Raw genomic sequence first — 18,865 nt, 5'->3', positions numbered from 1 at the left:
ACTCACATCTATGTCCTCTGAAAGATTCCAAAGAGGGCAGAAACGATGGGACATTTCCAATATTTTTTTGGATAAAGAAAGTGAGCACAAGAAAACTAGAAATCTTTCAAGTGGCTTGGAATACACCTGATGAAACAAAATTTTGCAAGTACAAGCAAATCTTGAAGGGTCTGTGATCCCTCAGGTTTAATTCCTCAGGGATCAGGGATAGGATTACTGCCCCCGACAGGATTCCCATCCCAATTTACCACAAAATGGACACATTCCTCATCTGCCAGCAGCTCTGCATCCACCTGGAGAAGGGGGAGATGTTTTGGGAAAACCTCCTGTGGGCAGAGCCAGGGCCTGGAAGCACAAAATAAATATGGAAGCTAAAAAGGCCTGGATAATAATAAATAAATAATTAGATTTGCTGCTGATTATTTGAAATTCCAATTTAAAGATATTTATCACAATACAAATTCTATACAACAGTGTGTAACAGTCACTGCCTGCAAGCTTGAATTTACCATGAAAAGAAAAAAAAAAAGGAAGAGACTCAATAATAAAAAAGCAGAAAATCCCAACTCTAGAGACATCCAGAGCTGCTCCAGCAGCACCCCCAAAAGCCAGAGCTCAGTCAGCAGATAAAGAGCATGTGGGAATCCAGGAATTCCCTCTGGCTGCCCTGGGACCCTGGCAGGGGTCAGGAACCCCCCTGGACAGAGCCCCCAGAGACACTGGCTGTGATTTCTGCCCATGGAAAAGAGTTTTCAATCTTACAGGATCAATTACAAGCTCTGAGTGTTTGATATAAGTAATAATTAAGTGTGGCACGGGTGCAAAAGTAAAATTTTAGGATTCTAGATGAGGGGTCCAAAGGGGACAAGATGGAGGAAATTGGGTGTGTCTTGTCCTTTTTCTCCTTCTTCATGACCAAAAAAGTAAATCTTATTAACATATGGACTGTGAATGGAAGAAAAGACTGACTGCTGAAATCTTGGCCTCAGGCGGAATTTTCCCCATAAAAACCGCTTGTGCCAGGATGGAGGTGTGGGCATGGAGGGAAACCTCTGCTGAGGCTGATTTCTGGTGCCCACCCCGGGCTCGGCTCTGTTCTTTCCTTGTGGCTGGCTAGATAGAATTTGATTGCAAAATAAATATTTTATTTCTTCATATTAATTTGGCTGGACAAATTTTCATTTATAACACCACCAGAGCCTGCCAACACCTGGGCATCGCCCCTGACGCCAAAAACCTCCCAGAGGGGCGACTCCAACACCTGGGAGGGAGCTGGGGAAGGAAGCCACGCTGAAAAGAGCTGTCAGGAAATCCTGAAAAACCCAAAATTGGAAAGGACGGGCAGGGAATGGGGAAGAGGAGTGTGAAAAGAGGAGAGGGAAGGCCCCGTGATGCCCTCAGGTACTCCATGTGCAGCTCCTGGGATGCACAAAGGGCTCCTTCTTCCCAGGGAGAGGGAGCCATGCAGAACATTCACCATGGCTAATTAATTTCGGCCCCTCAATTACCAGGGGGATCTCGTGACACAGCTTTATGTGTAGCCTCTTTTTTTTTTTTTTCTTCCCCACTTTTTTTTTTTTTTTTTTTAATAAACAAAAAGCAGATAAGAAGCGTGACACCTTTAATGGCTTTACAATGGCTTTACAACGGCTTTACAACGGCTTTCCTGCCAGCTCATCCCACGTGGAGAGGCTTGTCCTGCCTTTGGGAGTCCCAGCACTCATCCCTAATCGGATCATTCCACAGGGACACCACACAAATCATCGCATGGTTTGGGTTGGAAAGGACTTTAAAACTCATCCCAGTCCAACCCCTTTCCACTGACATATCCATCCAAATCCTCCAGGCAACGGAAATGCAAGTGGAAAATGGAAAAGCACTAAAAATGGAATTAATTCAGATAACAAAGCAGAAAAAATCCTGTTTTATTACAAAAGATTTGCTGCTTCAGTCGCTGCGTTTGGGCAGGAGATGCCCGGAGTTCCTGGACAAAAACCACAGGAATAAACAACTCCGTGGGTTGTTTCTTTGTTTAACTGGAAAGGGAAAAGCTGTTGTTTCTACACCCCAGCACAGATTTCCACATGTAAATAATTCACCAAACCCACCATGGTCAGAGCTGCTGCCAGCGTGCCCATGGGGAGTCGGGGACCTTCACAGCAGAGCCAAACTCCCCAAAAATGCGACAACACCTCGATAACTTTGGGGTGAAGCCCTCGTTCCCTCCTCCTCCTGTCCCCGCAAAGGACACGGAGCAGCCACGAGGGCCGGGCAATAATGGGGACATTCTTCCACCCACCCCGAGCCTCCCACGGCCCCATTTTCATTTTTAAAGGGACAAAAGACATTCCCTGAGCACCCTGGGGCTGGAAAGAAACCCTAAAGCCAAGAGTTTGTGTCCACAGCTTTAACATCCGGGGGGGAATTCCATGGGCTGGGGTCTAAAAGACCAGGATCAACCGTGTTGGATGATCTAAAATAAATTCATGGTTTGACAGCTGCTGGAGCAGAGTTTGCCTCTCACAAAACAACTTCTGCAACCCAGAAGCTCTTTCCAAGGAGAAGACCAACATGAAGCCTCCAAAGAATATGAGAAGCAGCCAGTTTTCCAAAATTCCCTGGTTTAGCTCGACAGGAGCCAGCAGAGGCCATGCCCTGTCCCAGAGGGAGGGTTTGGGATGCTCCAGTGCTGTGGGTGCCTCTCCCAGAGCCAGCCCAAGCCAGGAGCAGCTCTGGTGCCTTGAGTTTGAGCTTTTATATTTTCCAGATTCTGCACTGCATTGGTTTGTAACTCTGAACTCCATTTGGAGTGTCAACAGCTCTGCTCACAGCTCAGGCACACAGAACAATCCTTTTCCAGCCCAGAACCAGCTCAGGCACACACAACAATCCTTTTCCAGCCCAGAATCAAGGACACCACTGCAGCTCCAGCCCCAAAAAGTGCAACCAGCAGGAATGGAGGAGAGCAACCTGGGAGGGTGGGACTGGAACTGGACAATGAACCCCAACATGGAAATGGACCAAAACTTGTAAAAGTGTGCAAACTCCTGACCCAGGGTCCATCTTGGGTGGAGCTTTGGCCAGGCTCTTGCACTGCCCAAGGTGCATCCTTTGAAGGCCTTTTAATAAATCCCTGCTTTATTCTTTAACTCTGCCCAGCCTCTGCTCCAGGCAGCCTGTCCAGGCACCACTTGGATCTCTGGGATCTGGTTCCATCCAGGAGAAGCTCCTGGGGCAGCTCCTGAAGGCTCTGCCAGCCCCAAGGCCCTCCCAGCTCTCTCTCCCTCGTGGACACACCGTGCCAAAGCCACCAGAGCTGAAATTCCTGGTTCCTCCAGCTCTCCACCCTCCTCCTCATCCCACATCAACGTCCCACCACGCTTCCATTGGCACCAGCCCTGTGGCACCTCAGCATTCCTGGGATTTCAGCCACCCCACACCCCCTCCAAGCCCTGCTCCCCTTCCAACCTGTGCCAGGTTTTGCTTCTCCAGCAGCACAGATTTGGTTTTAACCCCACCAAAAAAAACCTGTCCAGGACTGTCCCAGCTCTCCCACATGGAAGGGTTTATGACACCAGAGCCACTGGAAAAGGGGGAATGCCCCAACCCAGTGCAGAGTGGAACCACAAAGTGCCTCAGAATTCCTTTCTTTCCATAAGGATAAGCCTTGAATCCCTACGGAATGAGCAGATCCCACTGCAGGCCCAACCTGGAATTTGGGGAGAGGAGCAACTCCTGATGGTTTTGGGCTCTCCAAAGGCTGCTTTAAAAAAAAAAAATGGAAAAGGAGAGGCCTCTCCTGCCAGACAGCTCAACATAAAGCACATTTTTGGGCAAACTTCAAAAGTTTAAACCATCCCCAAAACTCAGGCACGGAGCAACTTCAATTTGGCAAAACATCAGCCGTGCTTGGAACCCCAAATCCAGCCAGAGGAATGCTGGGCCTGGGAGGGATGGCTCAGAAGGAGATAAAGTATTAAATTTCTGCTAAATCTCAAGCATTAAAATCAAATTCCAGCTTGCAGGGAAGGGAAGGGAATGAAAAGGGAGATGTGGAATTGCTGGGTGAAATTTGTGTTTCGTTTACTTGAGGGGGACATTTTGGAGTTTATGAAAACCAGCTGCTGTCACAGCCACACATCCGTGGTCCTGGGACGTGGATGTGATTTATCCCATGAAATCCATAAACGAAACAAGACAAAGCTCTCAATATCTTCTATAATAAATTCTTTCGACAGGTAAAGCAAATCCTGCAGCAAGTTTTCCTAATGGGTTACAAGGACAAAAATCAGGAATCCACAAGCTCCAGGTGGTTTTTAATTCTGAAGGGGTTTGGGCTCTCCAAAGCCACAAAACCATTAAAAATGTGGAATATTAAATGATGAGTTCATTACTGCCCACTGACACCTGTAACCCTGACACACCCATGGCATGCTCAGGACTGGGATGAAGAAATTTCCCAGCAAGGAATTCTTCCCAAGATGATTTTAGGAGAGCAAATTTTGGCTAAAAGTCAAATATTTTGATAAAAATCCAATATTCCCATGGGCTGGCACCTTCCCAGCATGAACTCATGACCACATCAGGCATTGTGGAAACTCCTGGTGGAACCCAAAGCCAGTTCCTGGGACTTGATGTCCTTATTCCCCTTTTCCAAACCCAAGGTCTGGCATCACCTTGGGCTCCAATCTGGCAGCTGGAAAAGTGGGGATCACCTTCAGGAAAGCAGGACTTGGGAAGTGGCAACGAGATCCAGGGATGAAGGAAGAATCAGAGTAAGAGGAGGAGATCTAAAGAAGTCAATTCTCTGTTTTTTGGGATGAAAGGCAGCTCTTCTGTTACAGGAGAAACAAACTTAATCATGTTATCCACTATTCCAGGATAAAAATTTCTGCCTGGAATCTCCAGCAGGCCCTAAAAAAAGGAGGTGGACTAAAAAATCTCCAGGGAAATTCATCAGTGTATGGGTATCTAGGGGTTTAGTCTGGGAATGTCACAGCACACCCTACAAAGGGCTCTCCTGCCACAAAACCCACAGGGACTGGCTCCACCATTGCAGGGAATGGGGCCAAAAATGCAATAAAAGGCTCCTGGATGTGTCAAGGAGCTCCTGGGACAACTCAGGGAAAGGCAAACCTAAAAATTCTCCATGAGGATCTGGCTAAATGATTAAATTTGAGCTAAAAACCAAAGGGATTTCACCCTGTTTTGATCACCATCTTTAACCAGCAGCACAAAAATAAAATAAAAAATAATCCTGAATCTGGTACAGAGATCTGAATTAAGATCTTCAGTGAGAGATTCCATGGAAGTGGAGGAATCCATGCAGCCTCTGGAGCAGGGACACAGCCCCAGGGCAGCAGTGACCCCCTGACCCCACTGCCCCCTCAGCCTTCCCTACAAACACCACTGCAGCCAGATTCCTGGGATTTATCATCCCATTTATCCCTGTATTTCCAGAATTTCAGGACAGTTGTGTCCTGCTTTATTACAATGCTTTTATTGCTGTTCACACCCCTAAAACGTGAAAAGGATCCCGAAATGCATCCCAAAATTCCCCTGTCTGCAGCATCACCTCCCAGCCTTTATCCACGTAACAGGCAGCCCTTTGTTCCTCCGTGGAGGGGAGTGTGTAACCCACCCTGCCCTATCCTAAAGGGAACTTTTCCTTCAGTGCAGGGTGCAAATGGAACAGCCAGGAATTCCAGAGGCTCCCCCAGAAACCCCCAGCCCCAACGGCTCCCATGGAGGTGACAGATAAAATCCTGGAGGAGAGGAAACACCAGACATCCAGGAGAAGTCAGGAACATCCTGGCTGGCAGTTAAACATCACTCCATGGGTGATGTTGAGGCAATCCCACTAAAATCCTGGATTCTTGCCCAAAAAAAGGGCTCTGGCAGGAGCACAGGACAGGAAACCTGGATTCATCCCTGGAGGATAAAACAGGAGATGGTGCTGAGCCAGGAGTGAAGGAAATCCCTGCTCCCCTGGGTCACCCTTCAGTTACTCCAGCTCGGGAGGAGAGCGAGACCCAAAAATTCCTACAGGACACAAATACAGGCACGAAACAGGGCAAAGGCAGGGATAAATGGGTTTAGACTTCCAGAGGGCAGGCTCAGATGGGATATTGGGCAGGAATTCCTGGCTGGCAGGGTGGGCAGGCCTGACACAGATTCCCAGAGCAGCTGAGGCTGCCCCTGGGTCCCTGGCAGTGCCCAAGGCCAGGCTGGATGGGACTGGAGCCACCTGGGACAATGGAAGGTGTCCCTGCCTGTGGGGTGCAGGAATCTGGAGAGGCACCAGCACCTGAACTGATTTTGGGATGAAAGGCAGCTCTTCTGTTACAGGAGAAACAAACTTAATCATTTTATCCACTATTCCAGGATAAAAATTTCTGCCTGGCCCTAAAATAAGGAGGTGGACTAAAAAATCTCCAGGGAAATTCATCAGTGTATGGGTATCTGGGGGTTTAGTCTGGGAATGTCACAGCACACCCTACAAAGGGCTCTCCTGCCACAAAACCCACAGGGACTGGCTCCACCATTGCAGGGAATGGGGCCAAAAATGCAATAAAAGGCTCCTGGATATGTCAAGGAGCTCCTGGGACAACTCAGGGAAAGGCAAATCTAAAAATTCTGATCTCTGCAAATCCCAAACCCGGTTCCTGTCTGCAGCAGAAACCCAAAGTTTCATTCAGGAAAGTCAGGTTGGACCGGCTCTGAGACCTGCCTTTGATAGCTGTGCCTAAATTACCCTTCTCCTGGCACAGCAGGGAGCTCCTGGAGCTCTCCCTGGCTCCCACTGCCTCCTGTCAATCCCTGTGCACTCACAGAGTTCAGGTTCAGTGCTCAAAGGGAGGGAAGGCTCCATCAGCTCTGTTTACCAACACAACTGCTGAGGAACAGGGAAGGGAAGGCAGCTGGAGAGCTCAGGATCCACCCTGCTCATGGGGAACTCCTGCTGCAGCTGCTGGAAAAACCCTTTGTGATGATTTTTAACAACTTAGAAGTGTGGCAGCTACACTAAAAATCATTAATGAGCAACACAAAGAGCCCCAAACCATTCCCAGCCCGTTGCTGCTGCTGCTGGATTCCCACATCTGTGCTGGTGCTCCCAATCCTTCAGCTGAGATCAGAGCAGGACAGGGTCTCACATCACCTGCCAAGCTCCCACAGGCTGCTAAAATTGTAATTAACTCCTGGAATTAAAATATTCACCTTGGGGCCAAGGATAACACATTCCATGATTTCCACTGTGGCTGCTCACAAACTGCTCATGCAACTCCTGCCTTAAGGATTTAGCAACCCTGATGGATTGATAAGGAGCAGGGCCACCTCCAAGGGGACACTCCTGCTCCTTCAGCGGGTGACAGGGATCAGGGAGGGGGTGTGGGATCCCAGCACATCCCTCTGGCTGCCCTGGATGCTCCAGACCCTGGCAGGGGCTCACAGACCCTGGCACCAAGTCACAAACACCTGTGGCTTTGATTTTAGCCCGTGGAAAAAGCTGCCAAATTTGTGTGAGGAATCACAAGCCACAAGGGTTTGAGTAGTGTGGTAGTTGAGTTAACACAGGGTGAAAAAGTGGAATTTTTGGGGTTTTTAGAGTGGGATTCAAGGGGACAAGATGGAGGGATTTGGGCATGTCCTGACCTTCTCCTCCTTCTCCTTGCCCTCCATACCTTGCTGTGCTGGTGACACTTTTCTGTTGGTTTAAGGCACAGACATTGGCACGTTGTTGTAAACATGGCACAGGTCGTTTTTGGGATAAAATGCAAACACCAATGGACAAGCTGCTGGACAGAGCTCGGCAGGTCAGAGAAAGAATGTTCTGGATAAGGGAAAATAAACAACCTTGAGAAGCCGACCCTGCACATTCAGATTTCTTTGGCTGCAGGGCTGGGAAATGAGGACTTTTACACTCCTGGGGTCATCCCAACACCCAGACCCTGAGAAGGGGGCTCTGCACAGAGCCACCTCCATGGGGACACTCCTGCTCCTTCAGCAGGTGACAGGGATCAGGGAGGGGGTTCTGCCCCTCTACCCTGCTCAGGTGAGACCCCACCTGCACGGGGAAGGACCTGGAGCTGCTGGAGCCAGTCCAGGATGAGCAGAGGGATGGAGCAGCTCTGCTGGGAGAGCTGGGAATGTTCTCCTGGGGAGGAGAAGCTTTGGGGTGACCTCAGCGTGGCCTTGCAGGACATTTTAGGGGCTCCAGCAGTTGCTGGCTGAGGACTCCCCACCCTCTCCTCTGCATGAGCAGGGGTGGCCTGACACCCTGGAGTTGTAAAAGCAGAGATAATCCTGGGGGAGGAGAGGGGTGGGGAAGGGATTTTGGTCCCAACTCACCAGCAGTGAGGAACATTGCACTGGGAGAAGAGCAGAACCAGCAGCAGGACCCCAGGAGTTCTCCTTTCCTAGGGAAGGGGAGTTCATGGAACCCGTTGGCTCTGGGGTAAGAAATCCTGCTCCCACCAAGTGCCACCAAGCTTTAATTCCACGCCCTCAGCAGCTGATGGGAAACCCCGGCACAGCTCTGGGGAAAGGTGGGCACTCAGATATCCCAAAATCCATAAATCCGTGGATGCAGTGCAGACACAGCCCAGCCTGGGTTCCAGTCAGAGGGACCAACATGGGTGGGAATTCCAATCTTGTCCTGGGCACGATCCAGCTCAGTCCTGCCACGTGTCCTGGGGGACGCTGAGGCCAGAAAAGCCCTTCCAGCCACTGGGACTGAGAGGGAACAGGAGGGATCTGATCCTTGGAAAACACAGATCAGTGAATTCCTGGGCAGGAGGAAGAGAAATGCCATTTTTAATACAGATATTGCCACGATCTTGGCAAGGGCAGCAAGTCCCAATCCCTATTTTCCGTGTAAATTGGTCAAGAGGGAAAAGCCTCTGGAGAGAGCTTGGAGGAGTCAAAGCTTTTTCCCTGGAATGGGGAATGACAGCAGGGGAAAAAGTTTTATTTCTCTGTCTTGAGCTATTTGGAGGGAGACTAGAAAACTTGGTTATAAAATTCCATAACTAGAAATCCCAGGAAGTGGAAGAGATGGGTCTGAAAATGGGAATACTCCTAAGGCTGGGAAGAGAAACCAATGTGATTCCACACAGGGATTTTGTAGATTCAAAATAATTAAAAATTAAAAATTCCAAATTAAAAAAAAAAAAAAAAAACAAACAGGAAAGGGTGTCCTGTTTTAAACTGGTGGGAAAAGGCTGCCTCCTGCTTTTATGTGGATTTTATCCCCAAAGTGGCTGTTTTTTGTTGCAGCACAAATGACATCATACAGGAGATGACTGGATGGCTCCACACACGATTTTACTGATCTGGGGAGTTTTCAGGCTTGAAAGAGCTAATCCACCCCGAGTTCCCCTCCCAGCTTTTCTGGAGAATGCATTCCAAAAACGATAAGCAAATTATCTGACATTATATCTAATTACAGAAGCTCCTAATTACACCTCCCCGTTTGGAGGCAGCGGAGCAAACGCTGCGCTTCCCAGAACAGCAATTCCTGCAGTGCACAGTAAATCAGCCTGTGCTTGCCACTGATTTGAAACTTTAACCTATAAATTAAATTAATAAGAGACAAAGGCTTCTTTTGTGCATTCGCAAGCCTGTAGGATTTTAGAAATAATAGGACTGGAAAGTGATTTATATTCCAAGATTAAAGGTCAGTTTGGCGCACACGACTTTGCAGCAAAACACGGCAGAGGCTTCAAATTAACTCGTTCCTGCACCCCTCAACCCTGGATTGTTCTTTTTCCAGAGCTACAAGGGCTTGCTGTGAGAACTGGAGTTCTCAGAAGATGGGAAAAAACCTGGAGAAATATGTGGAATTCTTCCTGGTCTCTGGCAAGGAAGGAAATGTGCCTGGGAATGGGCTCAGGCCTTCTGAGCTGATCACTGGAGTGGCACAACCCGTGAGCTGCACTTCCACTCAATGTATGTCCAACATGGAGAGGCTAAAACCACAGGGAATTCCATGGAGATGGCAGAAATTACCTGGAAATTGGAGCTATGCAAATAAAGGGAAGGGCTCAGCTATTTTTTAAAGTTCTGCTCATGGTGGGATTTTCTCCTGGCCAGGTCTTGTTTTATTCTGGGGGAATAAAAATTCCAGCTGAGCTTAAAACCTTTGGTGCACAACAGAAAAATATTATCATGGAATGGTTTGGGATGGAAGGGGCCTTAAACTCACCCAGTTCCAACCCCAGCACCTTCCACTGTCCCAGGCTGGTCCCAGCTCCATCCAGCCTGGCCTTGGACACCTCCAGGAATAGAGCAGCCACTGGAATCTGTGCCAGGAATGTCACCCAAAGAACTGGGATTGGTCATTACATTTATTCCCAAAAGAAAATCCCAAAAAAGAGACTGGAGGAGGAGGAAAAGGAGGGACATGCACCCCAATCCACCCCTGGGAATGCAGCTCCTCCAGCAGAACTGAGGCAAGGCACCTGGAACGAGGGAAAATCCCCTACAAACACTGGGAAAGGTGGGAATGGCTGGGGAAAATGACCCTCCTCAAACTGCACCTGCTGAGGAGGAGACCAGGAAAGAGATTCTTTAATGTCCCTGAAGAGATTCTTTAATATCCTAAAGAGATTCTTTAATGTCCCTGAAGAGATTCTTTAATGTCCCTAAGTGCCAGGAAGGATGAGAGGAAATGACTCTACTCGTGGCTGTGGGAATTAGCTGTAACCTTTGGGAGAATCCAGAGGTGGATACCTTGGGATGAGGGCTCTGGGCAAGGTCTGGAGGCCCCAGACTGGAGGATGAGGACCAAGACACCTTTGTAGAAATCGAGGAGCTGCCAACAACACCCCAGGAGGCTCCTGGGCCTTTCTGCTCCCTAAAGCACGAGGAAAAGCACACCTGGTAAAAAGTCCTTCCCTGAGAGGGTGGGGAGATCCCGGATTCCCAGAGCAGCCGTGGCTGCTCCTGGATCCCTGGAAGTGTCCAAGGCCAGGCTGGAGCAGCCTGGGATGGGTTTGGAACTGAATGGGCTTTAAGGTCCCTTCCAACCCAAACCATTCCATGTTTCTTCTAAAGACTGGAAAACGCTCTTCTGCCACTTCCCCCTCTCACTTCTATCTTCCAGAAAGCATCAAAATTTCTCATCTTCCTTCTCTTTGTGCAGTTCTTGAAACACCCCATTAACAGGCTCAGAAATCCATAATTTCAATAATTGCCAGAGCCTTGCCTGTGTTATCTTCCGAGCTGCCAAACCTCCTGGGCCCTGCACGTTCCAGGAGCTGTGCACTTTTCCCCACAGCCCTGGGAGGCTCAGGGAGGAGATGGGATCCAACATTCCTGGCCCTGGAGCAGCCCAGGGAGGACAAGAGCTACGTGCAGGGGCAGAGCTGGGGCAGTGGCTCTTGTGAGGATTAATCTGATTAGGATTGAAACAGACCAAATGCGTGGAGGGGGAGGAAAAGGGAATATTTTAGGGAAGTGAGGAGGGTCCTGGGTGGTCTGTAAACGAGTTGGGAACAGTGGGAGAGCGTGAGGAAGAGATGAAATCCAATAGGTGTACAGGAAGCTTTCACCAGGCTTAAAACAAATCCGTAAGAAAAACAGCAAAGAATCCAGGAAGAGGAATTGTGTTACTGCTGGAAAGGGGATTGGCATATTCCCAATGCAGAGTGACTGACAGCTCTGCTGCTGATCCCACACCCAAACCCTCCCCGGGGCAAAAGTGTCCCTGAAACCTTCACTGGTTTATCCTGCTCTGCTCTGGAATTGCTGGGAGTGGTGGGAAGCTGAGGGAGCCACGGGGGACACCAGTGGCAGGTGCCACCAACCTGCTCAGGCGGCCGAGGGGGAAGCCCAGGAGGTGTTTTTGGGAAAATACAGATGCTTTTGGTGAAGAAAATCACAGAGAGAAAAGCAGATCTGAAGTGCAGCAAAGAAAGGAATGAAATCCTGCCCCAGTCCTGGTGCTCCACTGCCCGTGGATCCACCAAGTCTGGGTGGGATCATCACTGGAATTTAGGATTTACTTGGAATTCTGGAATGGTTTGGGTTGGAAGGCACCTTAAAGCTCCTCCAGTGCCACCCCTGCCATGGCAGGGACACCTTCCACTATCCCAGGCTGCTCCAGCCTGGCCTTGGACACTTCCAGAGATCCAGGGGCAGCCACAGCTGCTCTGGGAATTCCATCCCAGCCAGGAATTCCTTCCCAACACCCATCCAGCCCTGCCCTCTGGCACTGGGCAGCATTCCCTGTGTCCTGGCACTGCACTGTGCCAGGATTCTCCTTTGGGAAGTTTCCCCCTCAGCACCTGGGCTGTTTCCTGAGGCTCATCTGCAGCTCCACCTTTTATTTTGATAAATTCTATGACCACACACTCCTTCCCCTTTCTCCTGAATTCCCTACCAGGGTCCTGGTCCCCCTGGACACAAAACTGATGCTGATTTTGGGGTGTTGGGACTTCATTTCCCACCCGCCTGCCACGTTTGGTGCTCTGGGAACACGAGGCTGATCCTGCCCCAGCCCTGCCTGACAGAAAAGCCCTGCTCCCACCACAGCTGCTTCCCAAATAAAATAAAATATCCCCCAGCACACCCCTGCATAAATCTGCTTTAGTTCTGCCTCAGGCTGGTGTTATTAATCACCCTCATTCTTCCTTTGAGGGCACAAAAAAATTCCTTCCCACTTTTTAAACCTGGCCTAACTGGGCATCACTGTCAGTATTTATCATTCTGTCTCCTAAAACTGCAACTCCACCAGGGTGGTTACACTTCTGGGAATTCACTGCTCATTTTCCACCTCCAAACCCTGGGAATCCAGGACTCCTTCCCAGAAGGGCTCAGCTGGAAGTGATATCCTGAATTTCTGCCAGCAAACCCGACCTGTGCAAACCCAGCACGGCAGATCCTCCAAGCCAAGCCCAAATCCCACTCCTAAAGCATTTGCTCTCTCTTTTTTTAACGTGATGGGCACCTTCAGAACAGCAGAGCCAACCCAGCCTTGGGAATAACAAACCCTTCCAGCAAACTGCACTCAAAGATCCCCTGAATCCATGTCAGAAACCTGGGATTCATCTGGAAAGCTCTCTGAGATCCAGCTCTTCTTGCAGAGCCCCACACAAAGCCCAGATACAGCCTCACAAGCTTTTGATGTCCTGCTGACATTTATCTGCCAGTATTATTGCTCCAAGAACTCACCCCTGTGATGGATCTCATTATTTCCTTGATCCCAGGCCAGCTCAGCCCTTGGCCCTTCCTCCAGCCTCATGGAACTCCCCAAAACCCAGCAGAGAGCCCCAAATCCTCAGCTTCCAATCCCCCCCTCCGCCAAGCAGCCCTTGGAGACACGGGAAGGAAGACAAGTGGTTTTGCAATTCTGCCTCTGGAAAGGTCAGTTCTCAAAACTTCTGACTGTGGGAATTCAGGGCTTCCCTCTGGCTGCCCTGGCAGGTCTGGGACCCTTCAGGGGTCAGGAACCCCCCTGGACAGAGCCCCCAGAGACACTGGCTGTGATCTCTGCCCATGGAAAAGAGTTTTCAATCTTACAGGATCAATTACAAGCTCTGAGTGTTTGATATAAGTAATAATTAAGTGTGGCACGGGTGCAAAAGTAAAATTTTAGGATTCTAGATGAGGGGTCCAAAGGGGACAAGATGGAGGAAATTGGGTGTGTCTTGTCCTTTTTCTCCTTCTTCATGCCCTCCATGTTTCACTGTGGTGTTGGCATTTTTCTGTTGGTTCAGGCTGGGGACACACTGTCCAACGTAGGTGACAGATATTGGCACGTTATTGTAAATCCAGCACAGGTAGTTTCTGGTATTTAATGTTTGTACCATCCCACTGAGGGCAGAGCCCCACACGCTGCCCTGCAGGACAGAGCTGCGGCAGGGCAGCAGAACATGTTAGAGATAAACAGAATAAACAACCTTGAAACAGCACAGACCAATTATGGCTTCTGCTTTGGCAGCGGGGCTGACAGACAGAGACTTTCTACAATCTCGGAATCATCAATACCTCCGATTCCGATATTTCCCTGCTGCATTTCCAATATTCCAATAATATAGTTATTAATTGTAATAATAATTATTATTACCAACAAAAAGATCCCCAAAATTATTTACTGCATTTCGTTAAATATAGGAAGGAATCCTAAATTTATGAGGGTGCCGAGGCCCTGGCACAGGTCCAAGCATTGTAAACTTACGATGCTCCATAAATATTTTCTAACATAATTATTCACGGTAATAATAAAATAATAATATAATTATTAATGGTAATAAGAATTATTATTAACATTATTTTAAAATTATTATTATTAACAAAAAGATCCCCAAAATTATTTACATGGTGACTTCCTTTAATAATTATTGTTTTCTCTTTAATTCAGCACCACTTCCCTCGTCTGAATTTGCAACTTCAGACTTTTCAGCAGGAAATCTGAGCACCTGCTTTCCCCTGCTAGGAACATTTTCCCTTCCAGCCATGCAAACTGTTGGAACGAAGCCCACCCTGAGCCATCCGGGCTCATAAAAGCAGCTCATTTTCTGATTCATCCCAACAGATTGCTAAATATTATTTACTTTTCGTCTCATAATGGCTCGGAAAAAGCTGGATGAAAAGCTTAACGAGCTCTAATCCGGGGCAGAGGAGGGAGAAAAGGAATGAAGAGGCAGTTAAGGAGCAGTTGGAGCTTCCTTATCACCCTTATCAGTCAGCAAGGCTTAATTAGGCACAAAAGCCATTGTGCTTCACCCAGGGCTTCTCCAGGAGCTCTGCTGGGGAACAGCACTTCCACAGCAAGCAGGGACAGTCCTTCAGGAGTGCCTGTGCAGGGTCTTGGGGACAGAGTGAAGCTTTTCTCAGCAGCAGCCACACTTTTGGAGCTAAAGGGGGCTGGGATTAAGCAGAACTCAGTGAAATCCTCCAGACTTTGCTGCTTTGTGGTGACCGACCCATCCCCAGCTCCTGCAGGGAAGGAAATCCTGGATCTCACTGCCAGCCCTGACCACCATTCCTCGCTCCAGGAGGGAGTTTGGCTTTCCCTTTATCCCTTTGCCTCAGAAAATCAATTCAGTTGGAAAAGACCTTGAAGGAAACCGAGTCTGAGCATTCCCGGCAGCAGCACCACGCTCACCACCAGCCCACGTCCTCAAGTGCCACATCCACCCGGGTTTGGGTCACCTCCAGGGATGGGGACTCTGTCACTGCCTTGGGCACCCCTTCCAACGCCTGACCAGCCTTTTAGGGAAGGAATTTCCCCAAATATCCCATCTAAGCCTCCCTGGCTCTGAGGCTGTTCCCTCTCCTCCTGTCCCTTGCCAGCCCCCGGCTGTCCCCACCTGCCAGGGAGTTGTGCAGAGCCAAAAATCTCCCCCTGATCCCCCTTTTCTGCAGGCTGAGCCCCTTCCCCAGCTCCCTCATCGCCTCCCTGGACATGCTCCAGCCCCTCCATGTCCCTCTTTTCCTCGGACAGGTCAGTGAGGTCCCTCAGGAGGGACCCAGGGCTGTGTCCAGCAGCTCGGCGTGGGTTCTCCTGCCCCAGCAGCTGCTCCCACAGCTGCTCCCACCAGTTGGTGGCTGGATTTTCCAAGAAATCTGTCTGGAATTAAAAAGCAGCAGCAGCAGCAGTAAGGCAGTTTGGCAGCCAGGAGGAAAAATGCATCACTGGATTGCATCCCACCCTGGTGGGACAGGAGAGACGAGACCACGCAGGACCTGCCCATCCCAAAACCCTTCTGATTCTCTGAACTGCTCTGCCAAAAGCTCCACCAGCATCCAAAGGCTCCTTCTGGAGTGCTTGGGGTCAGAAATGTCCCTGTCCTGCCTGTGCCAGGAGATGTGGGCAGAGGGAGCTGGGCAGGGCTGTGGGATTTTCCAGCCTGGCTCGTACCCGAGGGGATTTGCTCTGCTGTGCCCGTGCCAGGCAAGCTGCACTCCCAGAAAAAGCTTGGAACGAGGCAATGGTGAGGCCCTGGGGAGGAGGAGGTGCTCCCCCATCCCCATCCCCATCCTGGCTCACACCTGGTGCCTCCTAAGAGGGGTAAAAAAGCTGCTCCAGCCCACCTGGGAGATGTCCTGAGAGCTCCAGAAATGGCCTGGAGTGGTTCAAAACCTTCCAAGGCAGGTTTTTCCCAGAGTGGCTGTGGGATGGAGCTCTTGGGCTCTGGGAATGATCCCTCTGGGACAGGGGGACACACTCAGGTGGGATGGATGTCCCTGGCACTGTGGGATGGATGTCCCAGGCCCTGCGGGATCCGTGCCAGAGGCTCCAGTGGAAACAGAATTCCAGCTCCAGCCTGCAATCCTTGCTCGTGGATTTGTCAAGCCTGCTGTCCACAGCAGATAAATCTGAATAATCCCGATGCCAAGCAGACCCAAGGCCCAGAGCAGCTTCTCCCTGCAGCAGCTGCACCAGGAACAGCTTCCACTGAGGGAAAACTGCCTTTGCCTGGCATTTCTTGCAGGGCAAAAAGCCCTCTAACCCCCAAGGAGGGACAAACAAATCCATGGATGGCAGATTCCAGGACTTCTCCTGCCTGGTGCCACACAGGTGTGTCCATTTGGAGGGGGTGGTGTGGACACATGAAGCTCCAGGACACCACAGGGATGGGGATCCCATCCCACAGCCACTCCAGGTGCAAACCACGTGCTCACCTTGGAGCCCCTGGCCTGGAGAGCGCAGAAATCCATGGAGGAGGAGGTGAAATTCCCTGTTTGTGGTGTCTTGCCAAGCTGGGATTAGAGTTTGGGGCTCCTGGCACCCACAGGCACCATTAATCCCCCAAGCCTCACCCCGGGCAGGTTCCACGAGCCAAAGCTGTGCCTGGTGCTGCAGCAAAGTCTTCTCCAGCTCCAGCAGAGCCTGAATTCTCTCCCACTCTTCCTGGAGCCCATCTCCTCCTGAGGGACCCAGGAGGGTCAGGCTGGTAGGAAAATCCCTGTCCTGTGCCAACCACACCATTCCCCTCTCCAGATCACACAGAGAGGAGCAGAGCCCCAGCCAGGCTGGGATGAAGGCCCTGCACACCAGAAGGGAAGGAGGAAGGGAAAACGACCCATTTAACCACAACACCACTGGACTATCCCATCCACAATTCCTGACAAAAATGGAAATGTGCTTTTCCACGGGCAGAGCTGCAGGTCCTACTACAAATAAATAGTCCAGGCAGGGATGGAGGCCATGTGTTTCCATTAATTCTCTTGGCACAGGAGCCCTTGTAGATCTTGGATGCAGCTCGTGCTGGAGCAGGAGAGCTGGGGTGGCCAACATACATCTCAGCACAACCCATCTGGCCCAAATCCATCCCTGACCTGCTCCAATCCCCACTTTTATCATCCTAATTACGAGCAGATTCCCAGCTCCCTCCCTCCCTCCCAGAGGTACCTTCAGCTGCCCCCTTTTCTCCCTCCCTCTGGCTGAAATCAGCAGGTGAATCCCAGCCTTTAGGTATTTTTGTTCCATTATTGCTGGTGGACAAAGTTCGGCCTCTTTCATTTTCCTTTTCTCGCAGCCTCTTTGGTGGGGATTAAAATAATTGATATTGATAAGGAGATCTGCCCCCTGCCCCTGGTCCCAATTACTTGCACAGGCTGGGGATCCTGCCTTATGGATGGGACAGGAATGGTCTCAATTATCCCTCTGGGCTCCAGGACTGGTGCTGGGATTGATTTGGCAGAGTTGGGATTATTGGGGCTGATTGTTGTGGGCTGGGGTCAGCGCTGGAGCCGGCCGGGGCTGCATTTTCCCCAAGTGCTGCCAGGTGCCTGGAAAAGGGGAAAATTCACTGCAGCCACCCCCATGTTCAGGATTAGAATGGCAGCACTGAAGGGGATTTTCATCCCAGGCTTTCCTGGGGGTGAAGTTGGACCCTTGGTGCTGTGCAGGAGCCCAGGAGCAGCAGCTTTGGCACGGGCCCAGCCCCACACTGAGGGGGAAACCCCAGTGAAAGCAAATGAGAGTGACAGAAAAGGAGATTTAAAGCTGAGAAGGCAAACAAGAGCCTTTTGGACCTGCGAGATCTTATTTCATCAAGTAATGGAATTGTAAGGCTGGAAAAGCTCTTTAAGATCATCAACAGCAGCGACACCAGCCCCGTTCATCATCACATCCTCAAGGCCACATCCACGTGGGTTTGGGTCACCTCCAGGGATGGGGACTCCAACACTGCCCTGGGCAGCCCTTCCAATGCCTGATCAGCCTTTCAGGGAAGGAATTTTCCCTAAATATCCAATCTCAGTCTCCCTGGCCCAGCCTGAGGCCGTTCCCTCTTCTCCTGTCCCCTGGGAGCAGAGCCCGACCTCTCTGGCTGTCCTCTCCTGGCAGGAGCTGTGCAGAGCCAGAACTTCCCCCTGATCCCCCTTTTCTCCAGGCTGAGCCCCTTCCCAGCTCCTCCTCATCAGACTTGTATTCCCAAATATTTGGTGGCCACAGATCCCAGAGCAGAGTCATTATAACTGGCAGTGGGTGAACCCAGAGAAGGGAATTTTCCTTCAGACCATTCCCATCACCAACCCAGAGCTTCTCACCCTGGGAACATCACTGGATGCAGCATTTTCCTTTTTACCACCATTAATATAAAACTCAAATGCAAAAATAGAGGTGAGGAGAGAAGGGGAACAGAGTTTGCCTCTGTAAACAGAGAGGAGACGAACCCAGAGCCAGCAAAAAACCCCAATTTATAATCAAAATGCAACATAATCACTGCAACAGATGTCAAAGAGATAAACCCACGGAATTCTGAGCTGCCAAGGATCTGCTCTGCATGTTGGAGAGAATGGGGATGCTCTGTTCCTGTCAAATGGCCACTTTTTGGGGATGTAAGCAGGAACAGCACAAAAAAAAATCTCCTTTCTCTTTTCTCCTTTCCCTGCCCTGCAGCAGATTTACAGT

The 18,865-nt window shown here is 50.1% G+C and overlaps 1 protein-coding gene across 1 annotated transcript in view; it reads right to left on the bottom strand.

The window, feature by feature from the left end:
• Positions 1-18,865, bottom strand: part of LMF1 (lipase maturation factor 1) — a 150,113-nt gene that overhangs the window by 70,563 nt on the left and 60,685 nt on the right. The gene's annotated exons all lie outside the window — the stretch shown is intronic.

This window comes from Taeniopygia guttata, chromosome 14 (assembly GCF_048771995.1).
Source record: "Taeniopygia guttata chromosome 14, bTaeGut7.mat, whole genome shotgun sequence".
Taxonomy (NCBI): Eukaryota; Metazoa; Chordata; class Aves; order Passeriformes; family Estrildidae; genus Taeniopygia; species Taeniopygia guttata.
The sequence above is the reverse complement of the archived record's forward strand: the minus strand, read 5'-3'. Positions and strand labels throughout refer to the sequence as shown.